At 39.1% G+C, this 16,834-nt stretch overlaps 1 protein-coding gene across 1 annotated transcript in view; it reads left to right on the top strand.

Moving 5' to 3' along the window:
- Positions 1-16,834, top strand: part of LOC149190757 (dihydroxy-acid dehydratase, chloroplastic-like) — a 101,568-nt gene that overhangs the window by 20,067 nt on the left and 64,667 nt on the right. The gene's annotated exons all lie outside the window — the stretch shown is intronic.

The raw sequence follows: 16,834 nt of genomic DNA, 5'->3' as shown, positions 1-16,834 counted from the left end.
CTTTTTCATGGGATCCATTTGCATCCAATGCTTGTGGAAGAAAGGATGTTCCAAGTTTTGATGAATTATGGGCCTCTTGCACTCAAGAGGAATCTAGACTTGTCTCAAGAGGGAGGATTCAAAGACCTCAAGATGGTGATCAAGCATTTGCAACTCAATCTAGGAATGGTAGAGGAAGAAGGAATTTGGAATGTTTCAAAAGAATATAGGAAGAAGGCTTGCTCTAGGAAGAAGACCTCCTCCCTCTCAAGGAAGGAAGGATATGTCAAGAGTTCAATGTTTTCATTGTCAAAAGTATGGCCACTATCAAGACAAGTGTCCTAAAAGGAACAATAATAGGAAGAGAAGGGCAAACAACATGCCTCAACTATAGATCTTGATGATAACCAAGCACATATGAAGAAGACAAAGAATGATGATGATAACTTCTTCTTTTATACTACTCTTATAGGTTCTATTGCTGATAACAATGATGTTTGGCTGGTAGATAGTGGTGCTTCTAGGCATATGACTGGAAATTGTGAAAGCCTCATAGAGTTGGTGGAAAAGAAGACTACACAAAAGGTGGAGCTTGGTGACGATGGCAAATATGCAGTCAAAGGCATTGGTTCAACATCCTTTCAGCTGGAATCAAGAGGTAACATTTTCTTAAATGATATATTATATGTACTTGGTTTGAAAAAGAATTTGGTCTCTACTTCATGCTTGGAAGATAAAGGATATAGAGTTGCTTTTGTTGATGGTCAAGTTCTAGTATGGAAGAAAGGCTCTAGCATAGATTTTGCCAAAGTAATTGGTGTGCGAGAAGGAGGCTTGTATAGACTCCTGGGACGATCAATTCAAGCATTGATACATAATGACACTGATCTTTGTGAATTATGGCACCGAAGATATGCACACATTCACTATAAAGCCTTGCCTAGAATGAAAGAAATTGTTACAGGTTTGCTAGAAATCAAGGTTGAACATGAAGGAGTTTGCAAAGGATGTGCACTTGGGAAGAATACCAAAGGACCATTTCCAAACAGTGATAGTAGGTCCAAAGGACTTTTAGATCTTATACATTCTGATGTGTGTGGACCCATGTCTGTAAAATCCTTGGGTGGTTTTCTGTACTATGTAACTTTTGATTGATGATTTCTCTCGGAAGACATGATTTTATTTCTTGAAGACCAAGGATGAAGTCTTCGACAAGTGTCAGGAATTCAAGGCTTAGGTGGAAAATTTTACAAGAAGAAGGATCAAAATTTTGAGATCTGATAATGATGGAGAATATACCTCCAAGGAATTTATTGCTTTTTACAAGGATGTTAGAATTAAGAGGGAGTTGATAGTCCCCTATAACCCTCAACAAAATGGGATTGCTTAGAGAAAGAACAAAACCATTATGGAAGCTGCTAAACCCATGACTCATGACCAGGTTCTACTTATGTTTTTATGGGGAGCAGCCTCCAAGGCAACTGTTTATGCCTAAAATAGAAGTCCTCACCAAGTATTGGGGAATAAGACTCCTGAAGAAGTCTTCACAGGTAAGAAGCCGAAAGTTGGACATTTGAGAATCTTTGGTTGTCTTGTCTACGTTCATGTGCCCAAGGAGAAGAGGACCAAGTTGGAACCTTCTGGGAAGAAGGGAACATTTGTTGGATATAGTGAGACATCGAAGGCCTACAAAATTTATGTTCCAAGACAACAAACAATTGAGATTAGCAAGGATGTTACTTTTGATGAGGATGCTGCCTTATGGAAGTCCAAAGGATCACACTTGGATACTGATGATGAGGAGCAAGAAGCTCCCAAGGATGTGGGTTTAGGACTTGTGGATCATCCTCTAGATCAACGAGAAGAACCTGAAGGACCAAATGAACCTGTGGACCCACCAAGGGCCATTGTACCAGAAACCAGGAAGAGGCCGACATGGCTTGAAACAACATTGTAAGAAATAGAGGGACATATAGCCCCCTCGTGGGATTTTTAGGAAATCCAAACGTGTTAAGAAATACTCAGGATATGCAACATTGATGAGTAAGATAATTGAGTCCGAGCCATCCAACTATGAAGAAGCAGCAAGTCAGCAAGTTTGGAAAGATGCTATGTTAGAAGAGTATCAATCTATTATGAAGAATGATGTATGGGAAATCGTGCCAAGACCTGAAGGGAAGTCAATAGTGACTTCCAAGTAGATATACAAGTCAAGCATGCAATTGATGCTAGCATAGACAAGTAAAAAATAAGATTTGTGGTTAGAGGGTTCTCATAGAAAGGGGGAGAGGATTATGAAGAAACATTTGCTCTAGTTGCCAGGTACACTTCCATTAGATCGATTATTTCTATTGCTTCTATTGCAGGTTGGGAATTACATCAAATGGATGTCAAAACTGCTTTCCTCAATGGAGTGATTGAGGAGGAAGTGTACATAGAACAACCTCAAAGGTTTGAGGTTCATGGGAGGGAGACTCATGTTTGCAAATTGAAGAAAGCTTTGTATGGACTCAAGCAAGTACCTCAGGGTTGGTACTGTCAGATTGATGGATATTTGATAAGTCTTGGTTTTACTAAAAGTGATGTTGATCCAAACTTATACTTTAGAATTGTTAAAGATGAGCTTGTGATTTTGCTACTATACGTTGATGATTTTTTTTGATAGGAGCAGAGGACCTCACTGTTCAATGTAAGAGGGAGTTGATTTTTGAATTTGAAGTGATCTTGGTTTAATGCATTATTACTTAGGATCAGTGTTTTAAAAACTGACCAGTTTGAATCAGTAACCGGTCAAACCGACAGAAAAACCTGGTTTGACCCTTCATTTCGCCCAAAAAAGGGACAAATCGGTCCTAATTGGCCAGTTTAGGACGGAACCGGCCGGTTCGTGGTCAAACCGTCCGTTTCCGTCCTAAATCGGTCGGTTAGCAGCCACGACCGCGGAGGATCCACGCAGTGCTGTTTTCCAAGTTTGTAGGGTGTTTTGGAGGGAAAGTAAGGGTTCTTTCCCTCCAAAAACACCCTCTCCAAGCCTTTAAAAGGCCCTTCTCCCTCTCATTTGTCTCACACATCTCATTTGGAGTATTTGTGAGTTTGATTGGGAGCTTGGAGAGTGTTGAGTTTTTGTTGGAGTAGTCATCTTGGAGGCTTGGAGTTGGAGTTGGAGCTATTTTGGAGATAGTTTGGAGTTGTCAGTGGAGTTGGCATCTTCAAGAGGAGGCTAAGGAAGCTAGTTTGCATTTCCAGGTAAGGGTTTTCACTTGAAAATTCCTCATTTGACAGCTGTCCATGTATTAATTTTTTTTATGTGTTCTAAACTTCTAACTTCTAACTTCTATCATCTATGCTATCAAATCTCTAGTTCTATGCTATCAAATTTTGTAGGCTACATGTGCATTTGTTTTCCTAAATTTAGCTTTGGTTTTCCATGTTTCTTAGCTGCAATTTTTTTTTAAATGGCAGATTTCTTTGCAAATTTTAATTATTTCAAGCCAACATGGCTCCAAAAGGCAAGGACAGTGCATGGGCTCATTATGATGTGATTGATGGAAAAATGATATGCAAATTATGCCATAAACCTATTGGAGGTGGGGGTATTCTCAGATTGAAACAACACTTGGCTGGGGTAAGAGGCCAAGTAAAGCCATGTGATGCACCAAATGAAGTGTTAGGTCCTATTAGGGCAGAATACCTTTCCAAGCTTGAAAAGTTTCATGAGGATAAGGCTAGGGAGAAGGCCGTCCAAGATGACATTGCAAGGAAGAGGGAATTATTAGAAGCCATGAAAGAGAGTGGGTATGATGATTATGAGATTCAAGATCCCTCTTTTATCCCTTCCACCAATGACCCCTTTCACTATGTTCATCCTTCTTTTGTTCAACTATCAAAAGGAACAAAGAGAGCAAACATCCATAGGTATTTCTCATCCTCTTGCCAACATTGCCTCTTCTAATCCCACTTCCTCCCAGCCAAGTCGTCAACCCACTTTGGATCAACATTGGAAAAAACAATGCAAAGAAACTTCTCATCAATACATTGCTAGATCTTGGTATGATGCAGATATCCCATTTAATGCTACTCGCTCACCTTACTACCAAGCTATATGGGACTTTGTTATAGCTGCAGGAAAGGGCATCAAAGGCCCTAGTATGCATGACTTGAGGGGAGCTCTTTTGCAAATTGAGATTTCTTCCATTGATGAGTATTTGGCTAAGTATAAAGATTCATAGCTCAAAACAGGTTGTTCCATCATGTCAGATGGATGGACCGACAGAAAGAACCACGCTATCATTAATTTCCTTATTTCTTGCCGTTAAGGAACCATGTTTTTGAGATCAGTTGATGCATTTGATAAGGTGAAGGATGCAACCCTTCTATTTGAGCTTTTGGATGACATTATTCAGGAAGTTGGGGAGCAGAATGTTGTACAGGTCATCACCAATAATGCCTCAAACTATGTTCTTACTGGAAAGATGCTTGAGTCCAAATATAGGACCATGTTTTGGACTCCACGTGCTGCACGTTGCATGGACCTCATGCTTGAGGACATATGCAAAGTGGAGTGGGTAAAAAACACTGTAGAGCATGCCAAGTGCATTACAAAATACATTTACAACCACTCATGGGTATTGAACCTAATGAGGAAAAACACTGGGGGCAAAGAGCTTGTTAGGCCCGCAATTAAGAGATTTGCAACTCACTTCCTCACGTTGCAATGTTTCAATGCTCAACATAAAACCTTACAGAAATTGTTTTCTTATGATGATTGGACTCAATCTCGGTGGGTTCGTAGACAAGATCCCAAAGACACCAAAAAGAAAGTGTTTGACAATTATTTTTGGAAAAGGTTTGTAGAGCTTGTGAAAATTACCGAGCCCCTTGTTAAGGTGTTAAGGATGGTGGATGGAGAAAAATTGGCCATGGGCTACACTTGTGAGGCTATGGATTAGGCAAAGGAGCAGATACGTGCATCTTACAAGGACAGGTTAGCTAAATATGGCCGTATATGGGAGATCATTGATAAAAGATGGAATAATCAACTCCATCGTCCTATACATGCAACTGGGTATTTTTTGAACCCAAAGTATCATTATAAAGCTCGGCTAGGAGATCTGTAGGATGGGGAGGTCAGAGCTAGATTGATTGATTGCTTGGAGCGCGTGGTCCCTAGCCATGCATACCAGCGAGAAATACATAGACAGCTTACTCTTTTTAGTATGGCAGTGGGTACCTTTGGCAAAAACTTGGCAAAGATGGCAAGACATGTGGATCAACTAGGTAAGCAATTCCAGTTTTCAATTTGTTTTTCCTTTCAAGTTAAATTGTTTACAATTTTACAATTCAAATTATCTATAAATACTTGTAATTTGTAAATAAGTAATGAAATGAACTAAGTTACTAACTAATGTCTTTTTTTTTGCAGCACATTGGTGGGAGTCATTTGGCGGCCAGTGTCCTCAATTGCAAAAGTTTGCAATTAGAGTCCTCAGCAAAACTTGCAGTGCTTTAGGTTGTGAGCACAATTGGTCTGTTTTTGAGCACATTCCCACGAAGAAGAGAAATCGTTTTGAACAAAAACAGTTAAATGATCTTGTCTTCGTGCAATACAACCTTCAACTAAGGAGGAACCAAATGATGAATAAAACACCTGTTGTAGATCCCATTGTGTTGGACGATATTGATCCAACATCAGAATGGGTGGAGGAGACTGAAGATCCCTTGTTTGATGCTGATTTTGATATTGACATGGCATTAGCGGGGGATGAAGTAGGTTTGGTGGCGCCATTAGAACCAAGATCAATAGCTGCATCAAGGAAAGGCAAACAACCAATGGAAGGCACTAGTCGTGCAACTCGACCAACTCGTGTTTCCATTAGGTCCACTTCTATTATTATTGGTGGCATTGCTACTAAGGTTGCAGATGACGCTGAGGCATCCTCAAACTCTGATCCAAATGATGTCTATGTAGCTCTTGCTGATGATGATGATAATGTGTCTAGTAGTGGTGATGAATTTGATGATTGATCATGTGTAGACTCTAGAGTCTAGAGTCTAGACTTGTACTCTTGTAGTAGGCCAATGGCCTCATAGCTTGTAGCATTGTTTTTGGACTTTATAGGCCATTTAGAGCCTCATTGCTTATGTATTTTGTCGATGATATGTATTGCACTCGGTGCCATTTTGATATATTCACCTTTACATGGTATATAAATGAGCAAACTTTGCATATTTTGTCTCTATTGGCTTGGAATCATGGTTTTAAATCTTAAAAATAGTTTTTTTCATTAAAAATTAATTATTTAATGTATTTTTTTAAAACCGGTTCATTAGACCTGACCCGTCCCGGTTCGGAACCCAATTCATTAGGTGGACCGGTCCGGTCACCAGTTCCGGTTTTTAAAACATTGCTTAGGATTAGAAGTGTGGCAAAAGCCGGGTGAAATTTTCCTTTGTTAAGGAAAGTATATTGTTAAGATCCTTCAGAGAATTGGGATGATGGATTGCAAGTCCACAGATACTCCCATTGTGACTAATTTGAAGAAGCTGTGAGACTCTAATTTTGACTTGGTTGATCCCTCTATGTATTGTCAGCTGATTGGCTCATTAAAGTCTCTAGTTAACATCGAACTTGATATTTGCTATGCAGTGAACACTCTGAGTTAGTTCTTGGTGGAACCTAGGCATGTACATTGGATTGCAATGAAACATATATTGAGATATTTCTGTGGCACTATTAGTTATGGATTGAGATATGTATCGAATGGGAAACTATAGTTGCATGGATTCATTTACTCGGATTTGTCTCTAAGTACTGAAGCTAGAAAGAGCACTTCAAGATGTTGTTTTAGTTTGGGCTCCACTATGATATCTTGGATGAGTAGGAAGCAAATGTTTGTTGCACTTAGTACTGTTGAAGCTGAATATATTGCTGCTTGTTTGGCGAGTTGTGAAGCGGTGTGGCTTCAAAAGTTACGGGATTGTTTGATCTTATGTTGGAACTGACTGTGATATATTGTGACAATCAAAGTTGTATGAAGCTTTTTGAGAACCTAGTTTTCCATGACAGGTCGAAGCACATCGAGATCAAGTACCACTACATCCGGAGCATTATTCAAAAAGGAGCAGTGAGGCTCCAACACATCTCTACTAATGAGTAGGTTGTTGATATTCTCACAAAGCCTTTGCCCCAGATGAAGTTCATTTACTTCAGGGATAGGCTTGGAGTTGTTGAGAATCCCTCCCTTGGTGAAAGGGAGTGTTGATGTTGTAACATCTATGGCCCTGGATTGCTCCCTTAGGTCATGGGGTTTGACTGAGAAACCATGGTTTATGGTTGGGGAGATTGGCCCTATAAGCATCAAAGCCTAGATTGCTCCCTTGGTCATGGGGTTTGACTTGGAAGCCATGGAATTTGGTTGGGGAGATTGGCTTAATAAGCATCAAGGCCTAGATTGCTCCCTCAGTCATGGATTTTTGACCATATTGCCATGGGGTTTGGCTAGTGGGTTGAGCTTGTGCCTCATAGCATCGGGCAGGTATTTACCATTCATGACATGTGACGACATGTGGGAATGGTAATGGGCCTCGGGTTCACCTTGGGTCAGGTGGGGTTCTTGACATGTCTCCAAGTGACAACTTGTTGAGTTGGTGACCCTAGGACTAGTGGGTGACTAGCTCCTCTATTGGATGTTGATGCTTTCAATCTTTCAACCTTTGGAATGTAGCAAATTTATTCATCATATGTACATTTGTGGAAGTGAAGGAGAAATACCTTCCTGTCTAAGAGTGAGTGTTGAAAATATGTAGCTGCGATCGGTATTTTTGTCAACAAAGTCAAAGGAAAAATTATTATTATTATGTTGTTCAAGTTGGCCCCAGTTTGACAGGTTGGCCCCACCTCATGAAGGGGCTTGACCCTTGGTTAAAACCCACTTGTTTGGACATGTATATATTGACAAGTGATCCTCCTCATTTGGCATCCATCACAACAACAATTCAGACTTGTTCTAAGTGTCTTCTATTCACACGTGTGAAGGAGGGGAGAGAGTTGACCAATGAAGTTTGACCAAGTCTTTTCTCTATTTGACCAATGTTGAACCTGACCTTGTGGAGCTGATGTTGACCAAATCTTTGACTGGATAGAAGGTCGAATATTTTGGGAATCTTTGACTAGATGTTGACCAAATTTTTAGGCAGAGCTTCTGAGTTGACCAAGCTTGCTTTGACTAACATTGACTGCTGCTCAATTGTATTAGTTTGACCAAAAATGTCAGAGGAGTTGCAGGGCCGAAATTCAACCCCTTTGACTGCAGTTGACCAGGATTGGAAGAAGGCTGAAATTCGGCCTGTTGACCAAGTTTGACCTGTTGATCAGAAGTTTGAATCTCTCTTCTTTGACCAGGTTTGACTTGGCAAGTGGTATTGTTATTTTGACTATGTTTTACTTGGAATTCAGATGTACAAATTGATTGAAATGGACAATTCTCCTAAGAAAAGGTTTCTGGGTTTTTCCCCTAGTTTAGGATTTTCCGAGGGTAAATTTTGTCTCTTGTGCATCTTTATTTTACTGAGATCTCTACTACCTGACTGTATTTATGGTTGAAATATTCTGAAGTGTAATTGCTTAATGATCTGAATGTGCTAAGAAGAAAAATTGTATCATTGGAAGTAATAATTTGGCAGAAAATTTGTGCTTGTTTAAATTTCACTATAAAAATCAACAAAATACCCAGGATGAATTCAAGGGTAGGGTTGCAGTTCCCTACAACAGGCCGGATCCTCCTTAACTTGGGCCTAGACAACAAAATATCCAGGATGAATTCAAGGGAAAGCTATGGCTTCCTACAGCAGACTGGATCCTCCTTCACTAAGGCATACATTGTCTGCAGTTAGCCCTAATTCTGGAAGTGAATCCATTACAGAGGCAAGTTGTGAATCATTGAAGAGATCAGGAAGCTTGAATCTCTGTAACAATGAAGTCAGACCCTTGGAACAACAAATATTATCGCAGGACAGTGAGTTGTCAATAATACACTAATTGCTACTAGACATTAGACAGTGAGTTGTCAATTGTATAGTAACAATAGAATTAGATAAGTAGTTGAAGTGTTGGTTTACTAAATGTTGACTCGCAATCAGAATTATACTCATGGATTATTGGTTGAGTAGACCTACTGTTCATTGGGCAATCAACCCTAACTTATTATGATTTGTAAAGAATCATATTGCTATTGGAAGTCTTTTATATTATTCGTGCGTACTTACTGTTATATGAATAGATGAATGTGCATCGCTGTTGTATAATTCTTTCTAGTATATTGAAAGCCCTATTCGAACATAATAACCCAAGGGCAAAAATTTCCCTTGGGACATTACACAATGAACAGACTCGATCCTTATGTATCCTTGCTACCTCCAAAAATTTGTCTCTGCCTCGTATGGTCGTCCGTTGAATCTGGCCCTTGTGACACATGTACAAATCTTGCTTCTGTGTGATTCAAAGGTCAGTTTCTCAAAGTATAAGCTCTTACGCCATGTTAATTTTCGCTAATCCTAGCACCTGGTTAATTACTCCAAGCAGATCAGATCTATTGAATAAAAAACACAGCTAGAACTTTGACAATTATAATCAATGGAAGCAAATTAAATCTCATTTTGACAATCACATGCACACAAGATTTCTGCCCTTCAAATAAATTCTTCATTCAAATAACTTCAGAACTTACAAGGGCTCCTTCCCTAGGTTAATGGCCCACTGAGGAAAATACATACAACAAGGACCTGGATATGATCTAGGTGATCAAACTCCTTTATAGATCTGTCCTTTGATCTTGCTGGTTGATCTAGATTTGTCTCCTGTGTTGCCCCTTGCACTCTTCCTCAAACCTGGCATACTTGAATGGAAGTCCTTTCCACCCAATCATTGAGATGTCCTCCTCTCAATGTCTTGTGCTTAGTGTCTTGTGTATTCTCCCTTAGCCTAGCCTTTCTTTTATAAGTTTGAGTTATTACCGAATCCGCAATCCTAATCTCCAAAGTGATTGTTGGTTGAGATTAGATCTTTGTAAAATGTAACTATGGTCGGTCTTCATAATTGCTATTGTACTTTATCATTATGTATTTATTGCAAAATTGAAGAAGAAGAAAAATAAAATTATTTTGAAGCATGGTTTTGTGCTCCTTTTACTTATTTATTAGGTCAAAGCCTCCATTGTAGGCTTCTAGGGTTTTCTTGAGTCATAAGAGTCATTGTCATATTTATTAGACCCTTCTTGGGCCTTTGTATCATGTAAAGAAAAAATATTTTGTGTCAAACCAATCATATTTCACCTCCTCACCAAGTCGGCCTTGTTTGGGGCAATTCGACTCTATGGAAGCAGTATAAATAGAAGGAGAATTTGACCTATTTGGCATCAATCCATCAACAAGTTCAATTTGCAGTGAAGGAAGAGAAAAAAAAGTGCAAAGTCAAGGACAAGAAGGTCAAAAAAGGAAGAACAAGAGTCAACGTTTTTGGGGCATCTTCTCTCTTACACTTGCAAGATTTATAGGGTTTCTGGGCAAGTTACAAGGGCCAAAATTTCTGTAGTGATTGCATGTCCGAAATTCTGAGTTGCAGGGGGCTGAAATTTCGGTAGTGACTGCAGGTCTGAAATTCTGAGTTGCAGGTGGCTGAAATTTCAGATTGAAGCGGTTTTGAAGGAATTAACTCTTGTTGACTTTGGTAGAGTTTGTCTACTTGGAAGGAGGGCTGACTTGGTGATTGGAGGAGGTCTTTGTCTTGGTCAAAAGGTCTTGGATTGTCTCACTTTGACTTGGTTCTATTATAGAAGAAGAGTTTGACTGGGTTTTCCCCTAGGAGAGGGGTTTTGCCCTGGTTGAGTGCCTACATCTTGTGTCTCTTTTTCTTGTGATCTTCATGCATTTTTGATTTGGTAATTGCTTGATGAAAGATAACATAATAAATAAGTAAAGAAGCCAACACATATCACAAGTAATTATCAAGAAAAGAGGAATCAAAACCCTAATAACTACATGCATTGATTTCTCAACATGGTATCAAAGCTAAGGTGAAGGAAGATCACTTTGTTGGCTATCATTTGAAGGAAGGACTATTTGAAGATCACTTTGTTGGCTATCATTTGAAGGAAGGAAAGCACTCTTGGAAGGAAGATCTCTCTCATTAATGGCAAGCTATTTGAAGATGGGACTCAAGACCCTTAAAGATCTCTTGAAAGTTGCAAGAAGCTTTGGTATCAAGATCATTTACAATCTATCTAGGAGAGTAAAAAATGGAGGATTCTTGGCTGCACTTACAGGTACATTTGATGATGAAAATGCTTGGATCATTGATAGTGGAGCTTCAAGACACATGACAAGAGAAAATGGACAACTTCAAACCTTATCAAAAGAATCATCATCTAATTCAATAAAGCTTGGAGATAACAATAGCTATGCAGTCAAAGGTATTGGACCTACTTCATTGAAACTAGAAGATGGTGGAAAGCTTCATCTCAACAACATTCTCTATGTCTTAGGTTTGAAAAAGAATATTCTTTCTATTTCTTGTCTAGAAGATAAAGGAGATAAGATTACCTTTGTAGATGGAAAAGTTCTTGTTTGGGGAAGGGACTCTAGTATTGAAAAACCAAGGGTTATTGGGATTCATGAAGGAAGATTGTATAGACTTCTAACACCTTCTCCTCAAGCTCTTGTTCACATGGATATTAGTTCCTCTGATCTTTGGCATAGAAGATATGGGCACCTTCATTATAAAATATTGCCCTCCCTAAGTCAAATGGTGAAAGGCATCCCCAACTTAAAGGAGGACCATGAAGGAGTATGTAAGGGATGTGCTTTGGGAAAGAATACAAGGAAGCCATTTACAAGCAGTGACACAAGGTCTAAAGAAATATTAGACCTCATTCATTCCGATGTGTATGGACCAATGGCAGATAAAACTCTTGGAGGCCATCTATATTATGTGACCTTCATTGATGATCACTTTAGAAAAACTTGGATTTGTCTTCTCAAATCTAAGGATGAAATCTTTGAAAAGTTCAAAGAATTCAAATAAAAAGTGGAGATCTTGCTAGAAATGAAGATAAAGACCCTTAGATCCGAAAATGGTGGTGAGTATACATCTAAGGATCTCACAACCTTTTGCAAGGAAGCAAGTATTAAGAGGGAGCTCATAGTTCCCCATAATCCTCAACAAAATGGAGTAGCAGAGATAAATAATAGGACCATTGAAGAATGCATAAGAACCATGATATATGACCATGAATTTCCAAAATTCTTATGGGGAGAAGCAACTATGATGACAATATATATACAAAATAGAAGTCCTCATAGAATTCTTGAAAATATGACATTGGAAGAAGCATTTTCAGGGAAGAAGCCATATGTAGATCATCTCCGAATCTTTGGATGTCCTGCCTACATTCATATCCCTAAGGATAAAAGAAAGAAGTTAGGTTCTACTAGGATAAAGGGTATCTTTGTTGGTTATAACCTTTCATCAAAGGCTTATAGGATCTACATCAAAGAAGAGCAACAAATTGTTAGTAGGGATGTCATATTTAATGAAAGCTTTGCATACAAAAAGTCCAAGGATATCCCCATTTAATCTGATGAAGAAGATATACCACTCTTTGAAGAAGAATAGCAACATGACAAATCACTTACAAATCAAGAAGAAGAAGGACCAAGTGAACCCATTCAACCTACAATCATTCCCGAAGAGAAGAAAAGTCCAGCTTGGTTAAGAGCTACACTTGAAGATGTCGAAGGACATGGAGCAACAAAAGGTACTTTTCAAGAAAGCAAAAGACCAAGGAGGTACTTCATATATGTAGCATATACGACAAAACTAATTGAAGTAGAAGTTTAGAACCAACCACATTTGAACAAGCCTCTCATCACGATGAATGGAAGAAAGCAATGCAAGAAGAATGTCAATCAGTCGTGAAGGATGGGTTTGGGAAATTGTTACTAGACCTAGTGAGTCAGTGACAAATCTGTTGTCACCTCCAAATGGATTTACACAATCAAACATGCTGTTGATGGGAGCATAGATAAATACAAGGCAATATTTGTAGCAAGAGTTTTCTCTCAAAAGGAAGGTGTGGACTATGAAGAAACATTCGCCCTTACAACTAGGTACAATACCATTAGATCCTTGATTTCTTTAGTAGCTACTATGGGATGGAACATCCACCAGATGGATGTCAAAACAACTTTCTTGAATGGAACCATAGATGAAGAAGTGTACATTGAACGATTGAAAGGTTTTGAGATACATAGTAAGGAATCTCACATCTGCAGATTGAAGAAAGCTCTATATGGCTTGAAACAAGCACCTAGAGCTTGGTATGCTAGAATGGATGCATATCTTCTAAACATTGGATTTGTTAAAAGCTTTGCAAACTCAAGCCTCTTCATCAAAGTAGAAAAGAATGAACTAGTCATTATTCTGTTATATGTGGATAATTTAATTCTTACAAGTGTGTAGCATAGAATTCAAGAATGTAAGAAGATGTTGGCAGCACAATTTGAAATGAAATAGCTAGGACTTATGCATTACTATTTGGGCTTGGAAGTTTGGTAGAAACCCAAAGAAATATATCTTGGTCAAAGAAAATATATCATCAAGATTCTACAAAAGTTTGGTATGATGGATTCCAAGCCTATGACAACTCCAATGATCACCAACTTAAAGAAATTGAGAAGTTCAGATTCTAGCCTCGTTGATCCCACATGTTATCGTCAGTTGGTTGGCTCATTGATGTATTTGGTGAACACTATACTCGATATATGTTATGTAGTGAGTGTTCTAAGTCAATTTCAGTTGGAGCCACATCATGATCATTGGATAGCTTCCAAGCAAATTTTGAGGTATTTGTGTGGGACTATTCTGTGAAAATTCGGAATCCCGAATCACTATTGCAACAACTGATTAAGTTTCTCCTACTTGTTAATTTCTGAATCAAGTTACTTACTGTTTTCTATAGTAAATATCGAAACTAATACGCTGCAGTCTACACCATTTAAATTATAAGCGGAAACAAGAAACTGAATAGGAAAAAGATACAACACATTTACACAATTATTTTTGGACAAATGTCCCTGAAAAAACCCAATGCGGGAAAACCGGTGCAGCAGCTGAGGGTTTATTATTAAGCAGTAATAATTTCTGAGTACAATTTGTTGGATGCCCAACTGGCTATTCGATACAGAGAAAAACTAGACAAAACAAGTAGCGAGATGTTCTCACCCTGTCACTAGAAGAATCTGACCTGGATATCGCTAGAAAGAGGCTCTGCTTCCCTTCTGCGTTAGCCTCTGCGCAAAACTGCGTCATCCTTACGCAGTCTCTGCATCACCTTTGTTGGGGACTGCACTCCTCCTTTGGATCCTTTGTTGCGTAAAAACTTCGATTTCCAGCCTCCTGGTCTCACACCCTGGCTCCCAGCTTCTGAAACTCGATTTCCCCAGCAGGAAATTCGATCTCACTCTAGGCTCTTTGTTGCCACTGTGTGGGCCAGCGTTAGCCTCTCTCTGGACGTCGTTCTGTCCTCTTTGGCCCAGGAAAAGACTCCTCACCAGATATTATCCCTGCCCCTCTCTGCAAAAGATCACTATCGAAAATCTCTTCGGCAGTTGCTCTGCTTCAGAAAATCGAACTTCTGATCTCCTCTCTGTGTGTTCTCCAAGTGCCCATCAAGCCTTCTCTTATAATCCTCTCATTGATCAATCAACGACCCAGATTAGATTCTAATCAATGGCTAGGATCATATTGACTTGATCTCCGCCTTCTTCTAGAAGTTTCACCCACAATTTAGATTAATACCCTTTAATTATTTTAATTTCCTAAGTTTAGACTTAGGGTCCCATTAAAAATAATTAATTATTTTAATAAAACTATCTCCAGGTGGAATTTCCCAAAACGATTTCTGGGTATTGGAGAATACATGTGTCTAAGCCTCCCTGCAAAATTTGAGACTTAGAGCACATCTGATGCTACCAGAAATCAACATATTCATCACCGCCTAAAGTATGATGGAAAGGAAATCCAATTGACAAGTTTCACTGATTTTGATTGGGGTGGCAGTGAGATAGATGGAAGAAGCACTTCTGGTGGTTGTTTTAGTCTGGGATCCGCGATGATTTCTTGGATGAGTTGTAAACAAGTTTCGATTGCTTTGAGTAGTGTAGAGGTTGAATATGTTGTTGCTTGTGAAGTTTGAAAAGAATCGGTTTGGCTAAGGAAGCTTTTGTCAGATTTGTTTGGAGGGCCTTTGGATCCCACAATTATAAATTGTGATAACCAAAGTAGCATCAAAATGTCTGAAGACCCCTTGTTCCATGCTAGGACTAAACATATTAATAATAAGTACCACTATATTAGAAGTTTGTTACAGGATGGGGTCGTGAAGCCACAATATGTTTCGACAGATGAAGAAGTAGCTGATGTGTTGAAAAAATCTCTCCCCAACAAGAAGTTTGTATATTTTAGAAGCATGCTTGGATTGGTGGATATCTCTAATTTGGTTGAGAGGGACAGATGAGTACCTTAGGCTACGTGTTGTATGATGGTACTTGTGAGGACATCTTGGCCTACTTGGTATTGAGTTCTCAGTTATAGTTTGGCCTTGATGACGTCTAGATCCTTGTGTGGGAGGGTATCTTGGTCTTGATATGGAGCTTTGTTTTAGTGATTTGACCTTGATGATACCTTGTGTCTTGGCATGGAGGCCTAGATGGTATCTATATCCCGTTGGATTGATACCAGGGCTATAGCTTGATGGTACCTATAGTAGCAAGTTGCCTTGTTGACACCTTAGTCCCTGTTGGGAGGATACCTTGACAATTATGGTATCTAGATCCCTAGCATTGCGTATGTTGATACTCTTTTGAGAACATGTCAATTTGAGTTCATCCTTGTACTTGTTTGTACAATTATGAATACCTCCCTAGTTAAGAGGGAGTGTTGAAAACGTAAATATGGTTGGTATTTATAATTGCTATTGTACTTTATCATTATGTATTTATTGTAAAATTGAAAAGAAAAAGAAAAATATTTTGAAGCATGGGTTTCATGCTCCTTTTACTTATTTATTAGGTCAAAGCTTCCATTGTAGGGTTTTCTTGAGTCATAAGAGTCATTGTCATATTTATTAGACCCTTCTTGGGCTTTTGTATCATGTAAAGAAAAATTATTTTGAGTCAAAACAGTGATATTTTACCTCCTCACTAAGTCGGCCCTGCCTTGATGAAGTCGTCCCTGTTTGGGGCAATTCGACTCTGTGGAAGCATTATAAATAGAGGGAGAATTCGACCTATTTGGCATCAATCCATCAACCAGTTTGATCTGCAGTGAAGGAAGAGAAAAAGAAGTGCGAAGTCAAGGACAAGAAGGTGAAATGAAAAGAAGAACAAGAGTCAAAGTTTTTGGGGCATCTTCTCTCTCACAAGTGCGAGATTTCTAGGGTTTTTGGGCAAGTTTCAGGGGCCAAAATTTCTGCAGTGATTGCAGGTCCGAAATTCTGAGTTGCAGGGGGCCGAAATTTCTATAGTGACTGTAGGTCCGAAATTCTGAGTTGCAGGGGGCCGAAATTTCACATTGAAGCAGTTTTGAAGGAATTGACTCTTGTTGACTTTGGTAGAGTTTGTCTACTTAGAAGGAGGGCTGACTTGGTGATTGGAGGATGTCTTTGTCTTGGTCAAAAGGGCTTGGATTGTCTCACTTTGACTTGGTTCTATTATAGAAGAAGAATTTGATTGGGTTTTCCCCTAGGAGGGGGGTTTTGCCCTGGCTGAGTGCCTACATCTTGTGTCTCGTGTTGTTGTGATC

This window comes from Pinus tabuliformis, chromosome 3_1 (assembly GCF_031772625.1).
Source record: "Pinus tabuliformis cultivar Carrire ecotype Pingquan chromosome 3_1, CPIR1, whole genome shotgun sequence".
Lineage (NCBI taxonomy): Eukaryota > Viridiplantae > Streptophyta > Pinopsida > Pinales > Pinaceae > Pinus > Pinus tabuliformis.
This window is presented reverse-complemented; position numbering and strand designations above follow the sequence as displayed.